This window comes from Sorex fumeus, unplaced genomic scaffold (assembly GCF_029834395.1).
Source record: "Sorex fumeus unplaced genomic scaffold, SorFum_2.1 ptg000061l, whole genome shotgun sequence".
NCBI lineage: Eukaryota > Metazoa > Chordata > Mammalia > Eulipotyphla > Soricidae > Sorex > Sorex fumeus.
In genome coordinates, this window is record NW_026606118.1 from 14,136,468 (window position 1) to 14,159,580 (window position 23,113).

A 23,113-nucleotide genomic window follows, 5' to 3' on the forward strand; every position below is an offset into this window, starting at 1 on the left:
TCACTGAAACATTAGTTAATTCCATTAGCCATTTAGTGGTAACAAGCAACATAAAATAAATTATTGGGGGCCTGCTACAGGACAGGCTTGAGAAGTAGTTGAGTATGTGGGACAACGGTGAAGGGAAGGTCAAATTTGTGGTGGGACTGGGGTTGTAATATTGAATTCCTGTAACAAATGCTTCATGAATAATTTTATAAACCATGGTATTTAAATAAAATGGGGGGGGGGGGAAATGGGTGTCCTCCATACACAGAATCAAAGGCTGACAGGAATAGAGGATACTGTGGTAAATGTTTGAGGCAAACTAGAGCAGTGGGAAGCTCAGGCCACCATTTAAGTTATTCTATGCTCTATTAAGCAAGTTGTTGTTATAAGGTGTCTAAAATAGGCCCATGGTTTCCCTCCCAGCCAAAACCTAGTTCTATGACAGACACTTTTCTTGCCCCCCACACCACACCCCCATCTGTTATCTGTTGTCCTTTCAGGCACAGTGGTGTGTAATACTGTTACAAAAGGGTTATGATGAATCTCATTTTATCTCCCTTCAGAAACCAGATTTTTTCCCCAAGTGATCATTTCCAACAATCATTATCATAGTGATCCCTAGTATTCTGCCCTAATTACACTCATGCCCAATACTGGCCCTTGTGGCAAGTGTCCTATCTTGGACCAGTCCTCCTGGTCCTCCTTTTTATTGTCAGAGTTCATTGGGGTCACAGAGTCTACCTCCTACTGCACCCCATCCTGGGCCCTGAACTGTACAAACTCCCTGTCATCTTTTCCAGAGTGGTCGATCCCAGGCATTGGTAGAGATGAACTCAGATGACTTGGATTCTGAAGGATTATGCTGTTCTTCCTCAGGTTCTAACTGTCTGTTTAATGACAGGACCGAAAAGAACTGATGTCACCTCTGATGGTCAAGTTTACACTCTGATGCTCTGGCTTAGAGGAGGTTTGTGGGTCAGAACAGCTTTCTTTGCCCCTCTCCCTGAATCTCTTGGTCAGCAGGACAAGGATGACGGTCCCTGCTCTCTCCCTATCAGTCCTGAGCCAGCTCAGCTGTGAGCACCAACAGCCAACAGGGCATCCTACATCATCTCTAGAGCACATCTGCTCAGTGAGGAACTGCTCAGTGGCTCAGGATAGGAGGCTGGAGGAGGCAACTTCCTGGGTGCATGCAAGGGGCTCAGCCAGAACCCCCACTTTTCTCTAAGGTTTTTCTGGTCAGTCTCTCTCTTCACCATCTAACACACCTACTGTGACCCAGGGCCCTTTCTGTGTGGACTCAACCCTGACTTTAGCCTGTAAGTCGGTCTACAGTGCATCCCCTCCTTTCTCTCACCCTGCTCCACCTCCACTGAGCTGCATTCCCTGCCCTGACTGTTTGTGTGGCATCACCATGATGCTCTTCTCAGAGGTAAGTGCCTCTAAGACTTGCACCTCCCATCCTCAGTCACCAACAAGGAAGGCGGAATGACCTTCAGAGATAGAACGTGGTTTCAATCAGGCTTTCTTTTGCCAAAGCCCATTCATGTAATTAGCCAAAGGATTGGCGTGAGACACTTCCCTCCCATGGGTTTAACAGTGAGACCTCAGCCCACAGGATAATGTGTTCAAGTTCTTTTCCTTGTGTGATATGATGTCTATTTCTACCAGAAAGTGTCAGAGTGGTCAGGGAAAAACTGGGCTTCTCCCCTCCTCTCATTCCCTCATGTAAATCACCCTCTCTGGAGGGAAAAGGTGCAGAAGTCTGTCATCACTGATACCCACAAGGCACAAGAGATATCAATTAGATAACAAAATTATTATTTATAGTTTTCATTTATTACATTAGAAAACTATGATTAAAAAATTGACTGGTGGTTGAGTAGGGCATATTATATTTGAACACCAATCCCACGAAACCCTGATATCTTTCTTCCAATAACAGGAAGCACTCTAGCACTGTTCTCCCATTGTCCCCTTCAATTTATTCAAGGGGGCACCAGTGTCTTCATTGTGAGACTGGTTGTTTCTGTTTTTGGCATAGTTAATACGTGAGAGGTAGCTTTCCAGGCTTTGCCGTGCGGGTGAGATACTCATGGTAGCTTCCCGGGTTCTCCAAGAGGAATCAAACCTGGGTTGGCCACATGCAAGGCAAATGCCCTACCTACTGTGCTATCGCTCTAGCCCTCCAATAACTACACTGTAGTACTCTCCTCCCGTTCTTCATCAATTTGCTCGAGCAGGTCTAGTGACGTTTCCATGGGGATATTTGTTACTGTTTTTGGCATATTGAACCTGTCACACAAAGCCTTACGCCGATGACGGAAAAACCAAATTAAAAAGCATACTATGCCAATGATAATTAAAACTGCAGGGCAGATCCAGTTTGTAGAAGAGTGCTGAGCGGGGAGAGATGGATGTAAAGTTGTGGTTGGTGGTGCTGAAATGGAGACATCAGTGGAATTCCTTGCTACTCCCGGTTCAGACTCCTGAGATGGATTTGAGGATGAAATTGATGAAGCTGAAAGGAAGACAACAGTGAAAGTCCTTGCTAAGACTCCAACTCTATGCTCATGCCAATTTATTCACATTTATTGCCCCTGATAATTGGCACTGCCACAATGAAGACATAGTCTAACCTGCTCTGTGCATCTCCTTGATATGCTAAGAAAGGAAGGGGAAGATGGAAGGTGTCCCACCTCCACGGGGCTATGTTCAGCTGTCACTCTTCATTGGACAGAAGAGGAGAAGACACATGCCAGTGAGTAAAGAAGTTCTCTCAGGACTTGACAGTTGAAGTGGAATCGAAAGATTCCCAGAAATAGACCAGGATAGACAAGAGTGTGGCTAAGAAGTAGGAACAGTAAGATGAAATGTCAGGAAATAGAACGAAGCCCCAAGTTGTTTCAGAATAAACATCTATAGTGAGTGACAAAAATATGAGAAATGAGGAAGAGATGTTAGAATTTGGGAAAGGAATGTGGTAGACCACAACTCTGGCCATAATTCTCCAAAACACACACACACACACACACACACACACACACACACACACACACACACACCCTGAGGGCGAAGGTCAATTTCATCTCAAGAGAACTACTGCTTCCTTCTTCTCTCATAGTTACCGTTTCTGTCCTGGTGCTCCACAAACGCCTTGAGCCACCTCTTACAGTCTCCCATTGACATCTTCTTTAAGAACTTGATCAGATCACTATCTTTCTCCCACTTCTCTTTCAACGATTTGGCTCTGGAATGTTCCATTTCCCATTTTTCACTTTCTGGGCGGAAGGTGAGGAATATCTGTCCGTTACGGCCAAACTCCCAGAATCCATAGATGTTTCCATTGGATATTCTCTGACATGTCAACATTACCTGCAGGCAGACAGAACCTGCGCCTAAGGAGAAGACAGACACTGGTCATTACAAACGCTTTGGTTCAGTCATCTCCTTTGAGCTACCTTTTTTGAAATTTAAATGTATCACAAATTCTCATTGCTTGTCAACATTATGGAGTTCAGAGGTTTAATTTCTACCTCTATATGTAAATCTTTACCATTCCCACCACCAGTAATCCAATGTTATCCCACTGCCAAAAGGTGCTTATTCCCCAACCCCTCCTTCTTTATTCCTTGGGTAACCAAAATAGTTTTCACTCGAATACCTTTTCAGTCTTGCCAAAAAACAAAAAAGGCAGAAAAGACCTTCCTATATGAGGATAGATACCACACATATATATATTACATATATTTATATATTGGTTTGGGGGCCATACCAAACCAATGGTGGTGGTGTTTAGGGATTATTCCTGGCTCTGTGTTCAGGGATGAATCCTACTAGGCCCGAGGGAAATTACGGGGTGATAGGGATAGGGTTTGGGTTGGTCACATACAAGGCAAGTCTTAGGGTCTGTGTTATCTCTCTGGCCTAACACATACCGTATTTTATTTATTTTCAAAAATCTATTTATTTATTTTATAAAGTTCTTTATGATATTTTGTTGCTTTCAATATTACAACACCATGGAATAATCCTCCTGGTACTTGGATCAGTTGGTGGTGGAGAATAGACACTGGTGGAAGGATGGGTATTGATCATTGTATAACTGAAACCCAAGCACAAAAATTTGTAAGTCTACAACTGTACCTCATGGTGTTTCACTAATAAAAATTTTTTAAAAAATTACAACACCAAATTCCACCACCATTTCACCTTTCCACCACTACTATTTCTAATTTTCCCAACTACCCCTAATGCCTGCCCTTACAGCTGGCCCTAAATAATTCATTTTATATTGCTTGTTATAAATAATATGCTAGAGGGAGGCGGGGAGAGATGTCTGATTCAGAGGAGTGGGGGATGGCTGTCCCTAAGGGGGAAGGGGGAAGGGCGGACCCTGGGGCGGGGGGGGGGCAGGGGGGGGCTGGGGGACTGGTGACTCCAGGGCGAGGTGGGGGGGATGAGCCAACCCAGGGGCGCAACAGGGGAATGGAGGCTGGGATGGAGGTATGGGCCGACCATGGGGCAGGGCTGGGAGGTGGAGGGACGGGAAAAAAAAAATAATATGCTAGAAGTGATGAAAAAAACATTTCCTTAGACGTAAATACCATATTCTAAACATGTATGTGTGTGTGTGTGTGTGTGTGTGTGTGTGTGTGTGTGTACATGGTCATATTTATATAGCGCTTAACCTTAGAATCTGCTTTCCTCTGGACATGAATTTCTCCAACTTACCCCTGTCCAACAAATTTTCCAGTTTTATGTCAGAACAGGATTGTCTAAACAATTTCCCTGCTTCTTTCAACATTTCAATCTGGTCTTCCCAGGTCTCTGTGGCAGACAAAATCACCCCCAGGACACTCATATTCTTGACAGTGTCACTTCCACAGTCGTAGGAAAGAAAATTATCTGCATCCAGCTGACCCTGAACATCACACCACGGTTTCCCAGAACTGGACTCAAGTGGTATGGTGAAGTTATAGCGTAGAGAATGAATGTCTGTGAAGGGAAAACTCAGGTTAGCAAGGCAAGTGCTCAACTACTGAGACATATCCCTGGTCCTCATATTATGTATTATTGTTACTTCCTTTAGTTTTGGAGCATACCCGATGACTCTCAGGGGCTAATCCTGCCTCTCTATTCAGGGGTCACCCTCAGTGGTGCTCAGGGAACCAGAAAATACTGGGGACTGAGTACGGGTTGGCTGCATACAAGGTAACTACCTTAACCTCTTTCATCCCTCAGCACCACCTCCCCCCAACAATTACAGTTTTAAAGTGTTACTGCTTCCAAGTACAATTTTATTTCTTGTAAATGTTCCTACAGGGTTTCTTACAAGGCTGATTTAGTGATTATGCGTTCCTTTAACTCTTGTTAGTCTGCAAAGCTCGTTATCACTCTTTCCAGTATGCATGATAATCTAGTTCAGTAGAGCTCTTGGTTCGAGGTCCTTTCCATTCAGCCCTTCACTATATCATTACAGTCACTCTCTGACCTACTGATCTCTCTCTTTTTTTTTTTTTGCATTTTGGGTCACACCCAGCAATGCACAGGGGTTACTCCTGCTTCATGTACTCAAGAATTACCCCTGGCAGTGCTCAGGGGACCATATGGGATGCTGAGAATCGAACCCGGGTTGGCCGTGTGCAAGGCAAGCACCCTATCCGCTGTGCTATTGCTCCAGCCCCTCTACAGATCTCCTTTTAGGACAACTTGTTGTAGTATTATTTGTGTTCCTTTCAAAGATGTACATTTTATCATTCATTTTACCATTCTCTCTTGTCTTTGATTTTACCATTTTGATTATACTGTGTCATGGTATGCTCATGTGGGATATGGATCTGTGCCAAATGCCATTGACATTAATAGGTCCTAAGTTTTTGGTGTTGCTTCTGCCCAGGTCCACTGGATTGCCCGGAGGAGATTATCAGGTCAGTGTTGATCCTCTGGAACTCAGTATGGACATTTCTCACAACAATGAAAGTAGATGTACCATGTAATTCAGCAATTCTAGGCTTCTATATCGATGCAAAGAGTATGGAAACACAAACAGAAGGAACACATACATTCTTGTATTCATATAGTAGCATTCACAAGGGAATATGGAATAATCCAAGTGCCAATGAAAGGTGGTTGGATAAAGAAGATGTGCTATGTACTGGAAGTGGGGTTGGAGAGATAATGACTGGACTAGAATTGACACAGGGACACGCAGGGAGGAGTGTATACACTTTGATCTTGACAGGCTGTGGTAATTTTGTACATCAATACCATATTTTGGGCACTAATTAACTAATAAAAACAATAATAAAAATTTTAGACGTTAAAAAAGAAGATGTGGTATATATATTTATATACATGTAATGAAAACTTATTGAGCTAATGAAAAATGAAGTATGGCATTTTCTACTCCAAGATTAGACTTGGAGAGTATCAAGAAATTTAGAATGAGAAAGGCAAGTTCTGGATGATGCAACTCATATATGTGCATAAAGAAACAGAGCAAGGAAAAAGACAAAACCAACCCCAAACCAATCCCTCTCCAAGAACCTGGAAACTACCGAGAGTATCCTGCCTGCATGGCAGAGCCTGGAAAGCTCCCTGTGGCATATTCGATATGCCAAAAACAGCAACAATGATGGGTCTCACTCCCCTCACCTTAACAGAGCCTCCAATGAGGCACTGTTGGAAAGGATGAGTAAGGAGAGGCTTCTAAATCTCAGGACAAATGGAAACATTACTGGTGCCCACTAGAGCAAATCAATGAACAACAGGATTGACAGCGATACAATGACACAGTGAATAAAAGTAGGTTGCCTGATGTCTCCCAGACCCCTTCTCTAGTTTCCAGAACTGACCCATTTCTCAGTTCTGGAACTCTGCACTGCCAGGCCAGGCCAGGTTCAAGTCAGGAGGGAACCTTTCCATTGACAAGTTCAGTGATTCCTCGGCCTCCCCAGGAGTCAGACGACCTTTCACTTGGCTACAGCAGGCAGTAGAATGTGCCCAGATTTCTATGATCCAGAGACACACAAAAGAATCTCCGAACTGAGTAGGTCCCTGCAGAGATGCCTCTGGACTTTAAAGCCAGGCCGACTTCATTGGGGTGCCTCAGACGGGGACAGGTGTCGTCCCTCCACCTACCCCCTCAGAATCCTGGCACCACCAACCTCCAGAACCCAATGAAAAGTGCAAGTACATGGGTTCAGTGATGGCAAACTCGAGGCCTCAAGGAATAGGGCATGGGCTGGTCCTTCACATGTCCCCATCTCCATGGGACCAGGGAAGTCATGCTCACAAATTGCCTCCAGCTACCACTTAAGCTCCTGAATGATCCTGATCCAGAGACACACAAAAGAATCTTCAACTGAGCAGCTCACTCCTCCTGTTGCAGAGATTTCTCCAGAGTCTGATTATCTAAAATTTCAGAATTCCAGGAGAGTGAGGCTGCAACATCTTCTGCTATTTATAACAAGCAATACAAAAGAGAGTCTGGGGCACATTGTCTGCCATAGAGGCTAGGGGAGGGGTGGGATTGGGGGATACGGGGACCTTGGGGATGGGAGATGGGCATTGGTGGAGGTTCGGGTGATCGATTGTTGTATTACTGAAACTCAAACAGGAAAGCTTTATAACTCATGCGGGAAAAGAATAATAATAAAAATAGTAATAAAATAAAATTAACATTCTGAATTAAAAATCAGTAATGTGGAGTTCATGCCCAATGCAATCAGCTTAATCAATGACTGAATAAATAGCAGTAATCGTGTATTATAAAAAATAAAAGGAAAACCAAAAAAAAAAACAGAAAAAGAAAAATTTTGGCTGTTTTCTTTGTCAAAAAAATAAAAGAAAAAAAGAAAAAAAAGGAAAACCAAAACAAACAAACAAAAAGGTCACAGGCAGTAGTGCCCCTTTGGCATGGCCTGAGCAGGCCCAGAGAACAAAGAAGCTGCACAGAGGGTGACAGGACAACCCCAGGGATGCATCCTCAGGGGCAGGTATGGCTTCAAGGGGTGCCCTCAGGAACTCCTAAAAGGTGGAAACTCACTCTGTGGTAAGCAGGGGACATTTGCTCCACCCTGAAGCCACTGGCAAAATAGGATGTATTAGAGAACTCAGGAAGACTTTTGTGGTTTCTGGTAAAAAAAAAAAAACAAAAAAAAAAACAACCTTCTCACTTTCTGCCCCCTTAGGGAAGATTTACTCTTGGCCCCTCCTGGACACCTGGTATTTGTGTTTGGGTCCAAGGGGGAGAAGTGGGGTTCCCTGTAGGGTGGCAAGTGAGAAGCATGGGCAGATTCCCTGGCAGCGGGGAGTGAGGAAGGGTGGAAGATCCCCTCTGGGTGAGGGAGAGGGAGAGGGCTTAGGAGAGGAAAGAGGGATAAGATGGAGAGTGAGAGGGACAGGGAGGAGGAGCGGGAGAAGGTGAGGGAGAGGGTGAGGGAGAGGGAGGAGAGGCGCACCGGGTTTCTGAGAAGGAAGTAATGAAATGAAGCAGGGCCGCAGACAGAGGCTGAACTGCCCCCTGCGAAAGCAGCTTTGGGGGCGGGGGGGGGGGGGGAGCGCGGCCCGGGTACAAGTCCCGGGAGAGCCGAGCAGAAGGCGGGGCCGGCGGGAGGGGAGCGCGGGAAGGACCCTCTGGACACAACTGGGCAGAAGTTGTTCTCCGGGCGGGTGCTCGCGGAGTCCTCTCCTCCCCCATCCCCACCCCCGCCCCCCCACCTTGTCCCGCACTTTCCCCGGGCTCGGAGCTCCGGCTTCCCAGAACCCGCGGGGTTGGGGGCGCTCAGTGCGCCCCTTCTCCCCCTCCCTTCTCCGCTTCTTTCTCTAGCTTCATTGCAGCCCTGGTGTGGCAGGACCCGCACCCCTCCTCCGCACCCCCAACACCACCCTCCCCCCACTCCCCCTCCGCCGGTCGGGGACTGCGCCCTCCCGGGTGGCCAGCGGCCCGCACTGGCCCCGACTCACCGCCATCGGCCAGCGTTGCCCCCACGAGCAGAGGGACGAGGAGGAGCGTGAGCGCGGGCCCGAGCCCAGCCATCAGCTTTGGCAGCGCGACCGAGCCGAAGGCGACCGACGTTTTCGACCGGCGCGCGGTCCTCGGGGGGAGGTGCAGTAGCAATAGGCAGGCGGGGCTCCAGCTGGCCTGACGACAGCACCACGTGACCAGCGACACCGAGCCGGGCGCACCGCGAAACCCCGGCCGCGGCCAAGGGGAAGGAACTTGGGTTTTGGCTGGCACAGGCCGAGCGCTCGCTGCCCGGTGACGCCGCGAATTCCCGACCCCGGGGAACCCCGGGAGCCCGGGCACCTGTCGGCCCCGCGCGCCGTCACGGAGGAGCCCGGCCCGTTCCCACTCGCACTCAGAACCCGACTCGGAACCCGGGGACGGAACCCTCGGGGCGCAGACGGGGCGCCCGGGAGCTCGCCCCATCCCGCAGCCCTGCAGAGCCGAGGGCGGCAGCCGTCCATGAGGACAAGGCCCGACCTGGCAGAGCAGCGCCCAGGACGCTGCCTTGACCCAGCTAGGAGGGCGCCAGCTTAGCCCAGCCCCGCACTGGACCCAGCGCCCAAACCCCGGAGAACCGGGAGGGTGGGCAAAGTTCGGGAAACTTTCACATTGCATCTTTCTCTTCTAACAGATTACAACCCAATCCCACCCAAGTTTAAGGATCTGAAAATGATATTTGAACAGAGATATGCTAACAGAACCTGATAAAACAAACAATAATCTAAAAAAAAAACTCAAATAGAAGTAAAGGAACTCACATAGCAAGTGTTGCTGTGTAGGCAGGCAGGCAGATAGGGAAGGCCCCTTCCCAAGGCAATGGCAGTAAATTTCCTGGGAAGTAATAGCCCTGAAGTTGTGAAAGGCAACCTTGCAGAAGACAGGAACTAAAAGACCCAGAAAAACATGCATATTGTTTTCAAAAGGGCTGAACCTGCTGGCGTTCCCACCAAAGTTAAGGAGGGTCCCTTTCTCCCCACATCCTTGCCAACAGGGGTGGCTTTTGTTCTTTTGGATGTGTGCCAGTCTCTGTGGTGTTAGAGGGTATCTCATTGTTGTTTTGATCTGCATCTCCCTGATGATTAGTGATGAGCATTTTTTCATGGGCCTTTTGGCCATTCAGATTTCTTCTTTGAGAAAGTGTCTATTCATTTCATCGCCCCATTTTTCTGATGGGATTGGATGTTTTCTCCTTGTAGAGTTCAACTAGTGCCTTGTATATCCTTGATATCAACTCCATATTAGATGGGTATTGGGTGACTATCCTTTCCCATTCTGTAGATTTGTATTTTGGCCACTGTATCTTTTGAGGTGTGGAAGCTTCTTAGTTTAAGATAGTCCCATTTGTTTACCTCTGTTTCCAGTTGGTTGGTCAGTGGAGTGTCGTCTTTGAAGATACCATTAGCTTCAATGTTTTGCCTACCTTTTCTTCAATGTACCTTATGGATTCTGGTCTGATGTTGAGGTCTTTAATTCATTTTGATCTAATTTTGTACGTAGTGTTAGGTAGAGTTCTGAGGCCCCCCCCCTTTTTTTTGCATGTAGCTGTCCAGTTTTGCCAGCACCATTTGTTAAAGAGGTTTTCCTTGCTCCACATCACATTTCTTGTTCCCTTCTCAAAGATTAGATGATCATATACTCAAGGGTGTGTGTAAGGATAGTCATCCCTGTTCTGTTGGTCTTCAGCTCTGCCTCTGTTCCAATAGGATGCTGTTTTAATTATTACCGCTTTGTAGTAGAGTTTGAGGTTGGGGAAGCTGATGCCTCCCATTCTCTTTTTCCCAATAATTGTTCTAGCTACGCGAGGGGGCTATATGTTCCATATGAATTTCAGGAATGTTTGGTCGATTTATTTATAGAATTTCATGGGTATCTTATAGGGATTGTATAATGCTTTGGGGAGTATTGCCATTTTGACAATGTTAATTCTCCCATGAGCAGGGGATGTGTTTCCATTTCCTCCTGTCCCCTTTTTTTTTAATTTTTTTAATTTTTTTTAATTTTTATTAGTGAAACACCATGAGGTACAGTTGTAGATTTACAAATTTTTGTGCTTGGGTTTCGATTATACAATGATCAAATACCCATCCCTCCACCAGTGCCCATTTCCCACCACCATGGATCCCAGTATCCCTCCAACCCCCCCATCCCCCCCATCCCACCCTGCCTCTCTGGCAGGGTATTCCCTTTTGTTCCCTCTCTCCTTTTGGGTGTTGTGGTCTGCAAAAGAGGCATTGAGTGGCAATCATGTTCAGTCCACCTCTTTTATTTCTTAAAGTAGCATTTTGTAGTTCTATTTGTACAGGTCCTTTACCTCCTTAGTTTTCTAATTCCAAGGTACTTGATTTTCTGAGACATGATTGTGAATGGGATTGCTTTTTTCATCTCACTTTCTTCTCTCTCATTATTTGCATATAGGAAAGGCATGGACTTTTGGGTATTGATTTTATAGCCTGTGACTTTACTATACAAGTCATTGTTGTATAGTAGAGCTTCTTGGCCTTTCTCAAACAATTAGAAATTGCATTCCCATTTGACCCAGCAATACCACTTCTGGAAATATATCCAGGAGATGCAAAAAAATACAATAGAAATGACATCTGCAATTGTATGCTTGTAGGATAACACTGTTCTGTCCTTCCTGCATAACCTCAGAAATAGTTGATAGTTTATTGGACTGAGGAAAAGAGAAAAACACCTTAAGAGGTATCTTGCCCTTGAGCATTCAGGAAGGGCTTTCTTATGTTGATTTGGCTACCTGACTGGGTGGAGTGTCAGCCAGACTAGAAGGGAGCTGGAGAAGGAGAGAGCAGGGCTGAAAGATGGACTACGAGAGACTAGCAAGGGGAACATGTGCTTGAGAGAACCTAGGCCCTCCACAACATAAGTTCTTCTATGGGATAAACTTCCTTGTAATAAACTGCCACTAAGATCAACCGGCCTGGCCCTCCTCTCTTCCTTCATCTGCCCTTGGCCAACAGCCGTCCCGATGCAGGCTACACACAGCAGCTCTAGGGCACGGAACGCGGGCTGTGAGATAGACCCGTCCAGAGAGCCCGCGAACACACAACCTTCTGCGTGCATAGTTTTTTACATATGCTTATTACAGCACTATTTACAACAGCCAAAATCTGAACAAAACCTGAGTGCCTGAGAATGATGATGGGTTAAAAAAAAAAAAACTCTGTACAACTACACAATGGAACACTATGTGGCTATTAGAAAACAAAGTCATGAAATTCGCACCTAAATGCATTAACATGGACAGTATCATGCTAAGTGAATTGATTCAGAGAGAGAGGGACAGACATAGAATGACTGCACTCATTTGTGGAATATAAAGTAAAATAATGGGAGACTAACACCCAAGGTAGTAGAGATAAGGGCCAGGAGGATTGCTCCATGAGTTGGAAGCTGACCTCATATGCTGGGAGAAAAGGCAGCTGAGATAGAGAAGGAACCACCAAGTAAATGATACTTGGAGGGCTCCCTCAGGATGGGAGATGTGGGCTGAAAGTAGACTATGGACTGAACAGGATGGGCACTTAGTACCAGTATTGTGAACCATAACACTGAAAAGGAGAGAGAATAAAAGGGAATGTGCCTGCCAGAGGATGTTCAGGGCAGGGGGGAGGGTGGGGGGAAAGGGTACTGGAAACATTGGTGGTGGAGAATGGGCACTGGTGGAGGGTTGAGTATTTGATCATTGTATGACTGAAACAAAATCACTAAAGTTTGTGTTAATGAAAGTTCCTCCCCCTATCTACAGACCCTGCTCCTCAGTTCCAGGAGGAACTGATAGCCCAACGCAGCCCTCCAAAGGGGGCCAGGAAGCCAAAAAGAACTTGGAGGGCATAATCCAAGCCAAAGTCACCTGGAGTCCAGAGCGCAAAGGAAGAGCTATGCTGGTCCAGGTAGGGAATTGGTCTGATCCTGCCTTCTGATGGTCAAAAGATTGTTTTTTTTTGGTGGTTGTTGTTGTTGTTGTTTGGTTTTGAGGGAGGCATTTAGAGCTCTGAGGGTCTGGGCATCCAGGGGCCCTAGGCTGAGCAAGACTGAAAGGGGTCAGAATTGGCTGCATGCTGGGGCAGCTCCTTGGGTTAACCCTGTGGGGTCTCTGACCTGTTAGGGTCACTGTTTTTCCTCCCCATAGGACCGCCATGCTGTGGTGCCTTCCCAACCCTGCTGGGCTCTCCAGCCCCTGGCTCTGGGTCCTGCTGGAGGGATCTCCCCCACCCACTTCTCCCCACTGCACCCCTCCAACTGCACCCCAACTCTCCAAGGCTCCCTCCTGCTTCTGACTCTCAGGTCACTGCCTTCCTAATTAGCAGATGGGAACAAGTAGTAGGAAAGGAAAGCAGGAAGCTTAGGAGTAGTGCTTCTTTGAAAAAGATTCTAGGGGCTTGTAGTGGGGAGCCCCCAAGCAGGATCCCCCCAAAACGGGAGGGACTGGGAAAAAAGAGGAAGCGCCCCTAGAGAGGATCTAAACAGAATCCAGCCCTCCTACAACTACATTGCATAAGGATATTGGCTGTGATGGAATTCATTGCATTGGCTTTTGACTAATGAACTATGTTTAGTCCCTATCCCTTTCAACAAGCAACATTAGAAGAGCATTGTCCTTGGTGTTCGTGGGTGTTTGTGATGTTCCATCTTTGTATTTGGCCTTTTGACTGCACTCTCAATACTAAATCAAATGTGTCCTGAAATAGTTTAGCTTTTGTTTGAAGTCCAAGGGACAGTAGGATGATTCCGTTGCACTTTTAGCATTTTGGTTTGAGGGCTGTGGGGAGTAGACCGATTCTGAAAATAATTGTTGCTCTGCTCATTAAGAGAAGGAAAAGGCTCCATATCTTGTTCTTTTCTTGATTGAGATTCTGTGGCTTACAATACTGCTAATGTACATCATTCTAAACCCACATCCGTCCAGAAGGTACTCACCTACCTCCCTCAGGACCCCAGGACACCTCCCTTTCAACCGTGCTGCGTTTTTCAAAAGACCTATTTTTTTATTCAGTTGATATTATGAAACACTAGGGAACTTGATAATTTGGGGCACTTTTCTTCAGAATATTGTAGTAGAAATTGATGTGTACAGCTTCTGACAGGGCATAACCTGTCAGAAGTTTAGAGAAATTATGTATTAGAAGTATGGCCTGGATTAACTGATATGTTTAGTGAATGGAAAACAAAGCTCAAGTGATCACTTCTAGTGAGTTCATTTGATCATTTAGGTAATTGAGGCATTTGCTCCATACTTCCATCCTGTCCAGGAGGTAATTTTATTTTGTTCAAACATTCTATAACTCACTGTCACTGTCACTGTCCTCCCGTTGTTCATCGATTTTACTGGAGCAGGTCCAGTAACGTCTCCATTGTGACAATTGTTACTGTGTTTGGCATATTGAATACGTCACAGGTAACTTGCTAGGCTTTGCCATGCAGGCGAGATACTCTCCATAGCTTGCCGGACTCTCCGAGAGGGGCGGAGGAATCAAACTTGGGTTGGCCATGTTGGCTGCTTACAAGGCAAATGCCCTTCCTACTAATCACCAACTGGAATTTTCACATGGTGGGAATGGGTCTAAGACAAGTGGAAGATAATATTCTAGATTGCCTCAGTATTCAAGTACAGTTTTAATAAGGGGGACTTCAGTTCTTTTAATCATTTAGATTATTTTCAAATGGGACAAAAAACATCAATGGCAAAGTATCCAATGCTCATCCAGGATAATCAAGAATCTCGAAGGCAGAGGGATCTACCGGGACATGTTGCACAACTTGAAGTAGAGTTGGCTTCACAGGAGACATATAGTGATCAGCTTTTTCAATTCACTCAAGGTGAATGGAATGACTTCATCATCCAACTCAGAGGAGAAGGTAGACAGAGCTTGGTTCTGGTTCTTTAGCAGTAACTGAAGGAGCTGCACCAGCAGTTGGTTCATGCCCCCAGCAGCTGTCTCAGATAGATCAGGCTCATTCAGGGTGGCACGGCCATAGATAACAGCCACAGTCTCAAGCCTCAGCCCCAAGGACCAACAGAACTACAGCTCTGAGCCTGTAGGGCAGTAGAAGACTCGGGTAAAGACTGCCAGAGTCTGCCCAATGAAAAAGGAAGGGCAGCTTTCCTGGCAGAGAACACCCGGATCTGGAGTCCACAGGAAGGAGGTCACAACCAAAGATGATTTTAAGGCTTCCAATAGCTCTGAGGAGAGAACTTGCTGCAGAGGCTAAGTCATGTAAATCAACTCATTGTGAGACAGAAAAGGGAAAACTCCAACACTCAGATGACTCAGATGACTCAATTCAACCAAGACCCACAAGAGAAGAAATCAGTGAGTGTAAAATGTAAAGAAACTGCAGTTTCCCCTGCTAGGTTCATTGTGTCACCACAAAATAAATAAGTGAGAAGTGGTGCAGTGGGGGCAGTCTTCTGTCCACCACATGTCTTCTTTGGCCATGAGCCTTTTCCCCAAGTCCATCCTGCAGTGGTCTCCAAACATGCAGGAAGGGGGAGACAGGGCCGCCAGGCTGGTTGGTGATCAGCTGCCATTTATTCCATTCTCCCCACGTGCCTGTTCCAGTCTCACTAAGCTCCCCATTCCCGTCTCACACTACCCCTCCTTCCCATACAGTAAGAGATACGTTAAGCTTCGAGGGTGGCTCTGTTGGGGACGTCTCACTATAGATCCCAGACTGCAGTGCTCAGGCCAGATTAGTCTTTCCTATCCCTAGCAAGATCCTAATCCACTTTTACTCTTTGGATCATGATAGAATTTGTACCAGGCCGTGTTCTTAACTTATACTTAAGTAATATGGTAGAGGGACTGACCAATTTTGATGCCAAGGGTGCTCACAGCTTGCCCTGGGTGCGTCCAATCCCTCATCAGGACCCTGCTTTTTGAATGCTAGGAACTAAGGGCAACTGAGCCATAAGTTGAGAAAACACATGCCCAGGAGTGAATATATTCAGAGTCAATTAACTCCCAAGTTACAAAAGCATAGCATGAACAGTCTTCCTGTGTCTATACAAAAAGGACAATCCTCGGAAGTACACTATGAAAGAGGAATAAGAGAAAGAGAAAAGTGATATTTCACTTACAAATACAAAATCAGAGATTTCTGAGAAATTTGACTTTACAGGTCACAAGTACTGCTTAGGGGAAATGGTGATTAACTGGTTGAGGAAGAGAGCACAGAGAAGTTAAAGATAAACACAGAAAAATGGGAGTGCTTCAGGACACTGCTATGGGTGTAACCAATAAAATTAAGCTCCCTGAAGCCAGGGAAAAAGACAAACCAGTGTTATCGTACAGTTCATAATGGGGACTCAGGTATAAATGTACAGAGTTCAGTTTTGTAATATTTTTCAGCAAATTTTCATACAGTGCCATTTCATTTGTGAAAGGATACTATTCAGATATTTACTGCATACTTTTGTCACAATTTGTCTCCTTTCTGGATATTTTCTTTGTCTTCTTTTTTACTCTTTTGCACTATATTTCTGCCTCTTCAGAAATTGCATCAATTCATTCTTTTGTTGCTTAAAGAACAATTTCTATTGGCTGAATTTTTAAAATTTTTTTTAACCCACTACTTTTTTAACCAAATGCTACCCATATAAAACGATCTAGGATCTATGATATATCAGGATATTCTTGCTTATTATTAGACTTCTCATCATTCAGGTTTTTCGAGCAGATATGTAGGTTTGACTGCCAAGTTTGTCCATTAGAGTAGTTTTATCACTAACAGTTACATTTGTTGATTGGAATCTTATAATAGTTTCAGTGTTAGATACACTTTTCCCCCAACACATATGTGCATTTTCTTCTTAGGTGTTTATGGAACACCTAAAAGAAATTTTAGGTTTAAGCCCATTCATGTATGGGCTATAGCGATAAAACAGTGGGTAGGGGGTTTGCCGGACCTAGGTTGGATTCCAGCATCCCCTGAGCACCTCCAGGAGTAACTCCTGAGTGCAGAGTCAGGAGTATCCTTTGAGCATTGCCAGTTGTCATCCAAAAAGTCAAATTAAAAGAGAAAAAAAGAAAGTCATGTTCAGTTACTTTTTTTTACTGGAATCACCCTGAGATACACAGTTACAAAGTTGTTCATGATTCATTTTCAGTCATACAGTGTTCCATCACCTGTCCTTTCACCAATGTACATTTCTCATCCTGTTCCCAGTTTCCCTCCCGCCTTCCCTTCCAGCCTGACTCTATGACAGACACTTATCTTCTTTTTCTCTTTCTTGCCCTCTTCTCTCTCTTTCCTTTTGGACATTATGGTTTGCAATACAGGTACTGAAAGGTGCTGAAAGTCCTTTTTCCTCCTTTCAGCACTCAGCTCTTGACCAGAGTGATCATTTCCAACTATCATTGTCAGATTGGTCCCATCTTTATTCTAACTGCCCTCCCCCACCACCACTCGTGGAAAGGTTCCAAGTGGTTGGAACAGTCCTTCTGTTCCTTGTTTCTACTGTCCTTGGGAATTAGTCTCATACTATGTTTTTTTTATATCCCATAAATGAGTGCAATCATTCTATGTCTGTCTCACTCCCTCTGACTCATTTCACTCAGCATGAATATTCTTCATGTCCATCCATGTACAACAAAATTTCATAATTTTGTTTTTCCAAATGACTTCATAGTATTCCATTGTGTAGATATACCATAGGTTTCTTTATCCAGTTTTCTGTTTTGGAGCAGTCGGGTTATTTTCAGATTCTGGCTATTGTATATAGTGCTGTAATGAACAGAGAAGAGCAGATGGGATTTTTTGAAGTCTGTTTTAATAAACTAGTAATCCTGTTCACTGATACTCAGTGACTCCAATCTTTCTTAACCATGACCACAAAATATAACTGAAGATTTTTATTGTAAGTCTCACAAAAAAAGAAAAGGACAACACCACAACACCACTTTCTCTGAATAAGATTGGGCTTAATTTAAAATTTTAAATTACTGAAGATAGGCACTTAAGAGAAACACAATTGAGGGGGTATGGTGCCACCAGCAGGTCAATCTGTACCTGTTATGCGAGTGCATCACCAGCCTAATGGCGCCTTCACACTTCCAGATACCCCAAAATTGGTGCTGTGCCTTTTGCCAGATCCCAAAACTTGGGGCCAAGTTTACCAAGAAAGTAAAAGTCCAAAAGTTAGGTATGTGAAAGACACACCCACAAACCATCTTTGGCTCAGCTATATAATTGGAGGCATGGCCACTTTGGCTCCTGATCGAACTGCTTAACGGCCATGATCAAAGAGACTCAGAAGCAAATCTCAAAACACAACAGCATTTGGCAGAAATGCGTCCAGTCCCTGTAGTAGGATACAGGCTCTGGGCCACCCCAGGTGGGAATAGGTTTCATGCCTTGGCCTATTCCCACTGGCGGCCCGGTGGCCGCCATCCTCCAGAGGCCACTGGACAGTCAGGTTTGGGCCCACAGTGACGAGACACATGAGGCCTCATGGGATTGAGGTGAAATCGGCCCTTTCCTCCCAGTCCCAACAAGGACCAGAGTAAACAAAGGGCCTCTCTGGCTCCTGATCAAGCTGCTTAATGGCCATGATCTCAGAGACTCATAAAAAAAATCTTGAAATCCAGCGGCTTTTGGCAGAAATGTGTCCGACCCCGCAGTAGGTTACTGTCTCCAGGCCACCACAGGGGGGGAAAGGATATTGTCCCTCAAGGATACTCCCCTTTGGTGGCTTTGTGCCCACTATCCGCCAGATGCCATTGGAAAATCAGGTTTGGGCCCGCAGTTACCCAGGGCCTCACGGAATGAGTGTGGAGCCGGCCCTTTCCCTCCCACCCCAATGAGACCCCGAGTCGTCAACCACGAAAGACCTCTCTGGCTCCTGATCTAGCTGCTTAACGGCCATGATCACAGAGACTCAGAAACAAATCTTGATACCCCGCTGCTTTTGGCAGAAATCCCTCCAGATTTAATTGTAAAAGTTTTGGAATTTCAAAATCACGCGGCCACTACTGCACCCACGCGGCATCATAATGTTATTCATAACCAGCAATAAAAATCAAATTGTCTACTGTTGCCTTTTCAGGAGATTTGAGTTTTGGGGTAAAACTCCAAATAATATGGTGGGTCTGGTGTCGACATATTGAACGTAATCAAAGTACAGGAAGTAATGTGGAAATCATCTGTCCCACAGGTAGGCAGAGGGTGTGGAATGGGGGTATACTGGGGTTTGGGGGGATGTAGAATGGGCACTGGTGAAGGTGCGGGTGTTTCATTGAATGACCGAGACTTAAACCCAAAAGCTTTGTAACTGCTCTCACGGTGATTCAATAAATAAAATTATTAAAAAAATGGGAATAAAGTAGGGTGGAGTTCATGCCCAATTCAATCAGCTAATCAGTGGCTGATAAATAGCAGTACTCCTACATTGAAAAAAAAACACAATTGTTCAAATTTACTCAAGAGAGTAAAGAATTCAACAAATAGAACCTAAATGCTGCTACCTCTCAAAGGAAGCTGTCCCGGTGCTCAGCTGCCTCCATTTTTCCTCTTCATCCACATCAGACAGTGTCCTCCACAGTCTCTGTTAGCTCACATCCAGAAGAGAAGAAGTGCAAACTTGCCTAATCCCATGATACTGATGCTGGGAGTAATTGAACCAGAGTAACAGGATTAGTAATGCCTTTGCAATCAACCTCTTTTGTACACACACACACACACACACACACACACACTTCTTTCTTGCCAGAATCTCATGACTGTTACTAGAATTTTGCAGTTTCTCCTTGACCTATTTAAGCTTCTGACATCTCTTCCTCTCCAGTATCCTAGGATCAAGTTAATTTCTCCTTCCTACTGTCCTCACCTTCAACCTGTGAAGCTTTCTGTTTTGGCGCATTGTTCTGTCAAGAATTCTGATTTTCACTGGGCTAGAACTTGGTGTCCTTGAAAGTTTACTCCAAGGGCCAGAGCAATAATACAATATGTAGGACATTTGCCTTGCAAGCAGTAATCCCGGGCTGAATCCCCTGTATCCTGGATGGTTCTTTAAGAACCATCCAGAGTAATTCCTGAGTGCAGAAGTAGGGGTAACTCCTGAGCATTGGAAAGTGTTGACCAAAAACAAAAACCAAAAATAAACAAAGAAAAAGTTGACCACAACTATCACCCTCCATTCTACATTTCTGACACTTAAAATTTATTATTCAAATTTATTATGGAGATAGAAACAAGGGAGACAGGCAGAAGAACGTTTGAGACAAAAAATTAATTAAATGAAAACTAGAGGATCCAGAGAGATAATACAGTGAGTAGGGCATTGGTCTTACATGCAGTGGACCCAGATTCAATCCCTGGCATCCCTATATGAACCACAGAGCACCACCAGGAGTAATTCCTGAGTGCAGAGCCAGCAGTATCCCCTGAGTATGCTGGGTGTGACCCAAAAAGAAAAAAAGGCAATTAGAAAGTGCTGCATGGTTTGGCTGGAGGATTCCTCAATGCCTTGGTAGAAAATGCTGGCAAATACAACTAACTTAGTAGAGAGAGTTGAAGTAGTATTACTATTGAGATTAGGTCAATGTATGTGTATTTTTGTGTGTTGTGTGTGTGTGTGTGTGAGAGAGTGATTCATTCACATTGACTTTGGGGGATAATAATGGGCACAGGTGTGCTCTGCCCCCTTCCTTTCCCCTCTCACCTCCTGACATCTCGTCTTGACTGAACAGACCTTTGAACCATCACCATGATTTCTTCATGAATTTTTTTCTGCACATAAGATTATAGACTTTTATTATTTCTTATCCTTCTTTCTATATTTTCATCTCACCCAATGAGATGAAACTCTGTCATACCTCTCCCTTTCTCATAGTCACCTGTTTTCTACATAATAGAAGTGACTGATTATACTAGAACCCTTTCTTCACCCATTCGTTTCTTTCCCCTTTCTTCATTTCAGTACCAATATCGCCACAGTGGCTGCAACCAAGTAGGTTATATCTGCACTGTTGGATTCTATGGCCAGCAGAAGCTGAGGCAACATCCCTCTCTTTTAGAGTCTGGAGAAAGACTTCCGGACAAATATTTTCATGTCAGAACCAACAGTCATGACTTAAGTACAGCCCAGTCCAAGACCATGGCCTTCAGGTCACCATCATGACCTGGGAAGCCCACCAACATCTTCTCATCCTTTGTCAGGCAAAAACAAGTTCTTTAAGGTGAAGGTACTGTGCAGAACTGAGTGTGAAGAGAAGGGGAGAAAAGACCCCCCGGCGTGAGGTGGGAAAGGTGAATGGCCAACCCACACTCAGTTTATGATCAGATCTTTCTAGTCCTAGAGAAGTGATAAAGTAATAGAATTTAATTAGACCTTAGTCTCTGAGCAATTAACTCAGTGCTTGAGGCTTAGGTAGAGATGGCTATAATGACAGAAATTATTATTATTATTATGTCTTAAAAACCAGAGAACCAGGGTGTCAGAATTATAAGACATACTTTGTTTCCAAAACCCAGGATCACCGGTGATCATGCACAAGGATAGAAGAATCCCAGCTTAACCTGAGAATAAATTCTCTCTTTTGCCCAACTGCACCCCCTGCCCCATTTTATCCTCTTAAGATCTCCTGGTCTGGATGATGTGCACCCTCTTAGTGAAGGTAACTTTCTTTTTTTCATTCTACTGATTCAAAATTTAATCTCTTTGAGAAACAATCTCACATACAATTCCAAAGGGAATGTCACTCACTTCATGGTACATCACTTAGTCTGGGCAATTGGATATATAAAGTTGACCAAGACAGAGCCATCAAATTGCTTGATATGTAATCAGACAATCTCAGCCTGCACTTTCTATAATGCCTCATTTTCAAAGGTACAGGCCTATACTAAGTTTTACCTGTTGATTCTAAAAGACAAAAGCAAAATCAGCTCTGACCCGTACCAGATTCCCTTCTTAGGAGAGGCCCACTTGAGGGGTAACAGTAATCAGATGGGAGCAGCTTGGTGGTTTTTCATGATGTGTCATAGTGAGGGGATCTTGCCATGAACCATAAAGGTAAGAGAAAGGGGGTAATCCATCCCATGATGAAGGTAAGAAGACCTTCCAGATAAATTCAAAGGCTGGAGTTCAGGATTGGGTTCTCTCATAAGTTGATTTTATGGTGGCATCTATGGCAGAAAATCAGCTCTAAAGTAGGACAGGATGAGAGAAAAGGCAGTTATCTCTGGATACCCTGTATTTTTGTGTCTTTGATAGAGCACCTGGAAGCCAGGTCCTTGTAGACGGAGGATTCAGTCAAAGGGAGAGGGAAACAAAGAATTATTTCACTCATTTGTTGTATATAGTATATATATTATATATATATTATATACTACCCCCACCCCCCAGCCAGCCGGTCGGGAACCGAGCAGGGGCACGGGCGCCCGGCCCTGAACTTCCGATCTCGCCCCCTCTTAGGTGTCCAGCGGCCCTGCACCCTCCAAGCCTCACCGCCACTGACCACAGACGGTGCCCCAGCAGAAGAAGAAGGACCAGGAGGAGCCTGAGCGCAGTAACCCCCCTCCCCACCAGCCATCGGGGTTGTTCGAGCTCCCCGGGCAGAGGGGAAGGAGCTTCCAGCCACTGCCCGCCTCTGTGAGCCTGTGGCCGGCCACGCCCGCTCAGACTTCCTTAGACTCCAGCTGATGACTCCAACCACGGGAGGAAACGCACCAGGGTTCCATTGGCGGCCTGTGGTGAGTCCCTTCCTACTGCGCGCCGGTAACCCGGGATCGAGGCACTTGTCGGGCCCTTGGGCTGTGGTGGAGAAGGGCCCGCTCGCGACTCAGAGCCCCGGGATCGGGCCCTGCGGGGCGCAAAAGGGGCATAGACGGGGCGCAGACCGGGCGCGGCGCCCGCAGAGCGCGCGGTTTCCCGCAGCCCCGGAGCCGAGAGAGGCCGGTCCCGCAAAGCAGCGCCCGACAGGCGCTCACCCAGCAAGTAGGGCGCCCGCTCAGCCCCGCCCCGCAAAGGACTAAGCGCCCCAACAGCGGAGAGCCAGAAGAGTGACAAAGTCCAGGAAGCTTTCACATTGCATCTTTTTTTAAAATTTTGTTTTATTGAGTCACCTTAAGATACAGTTACAAACTTTCACG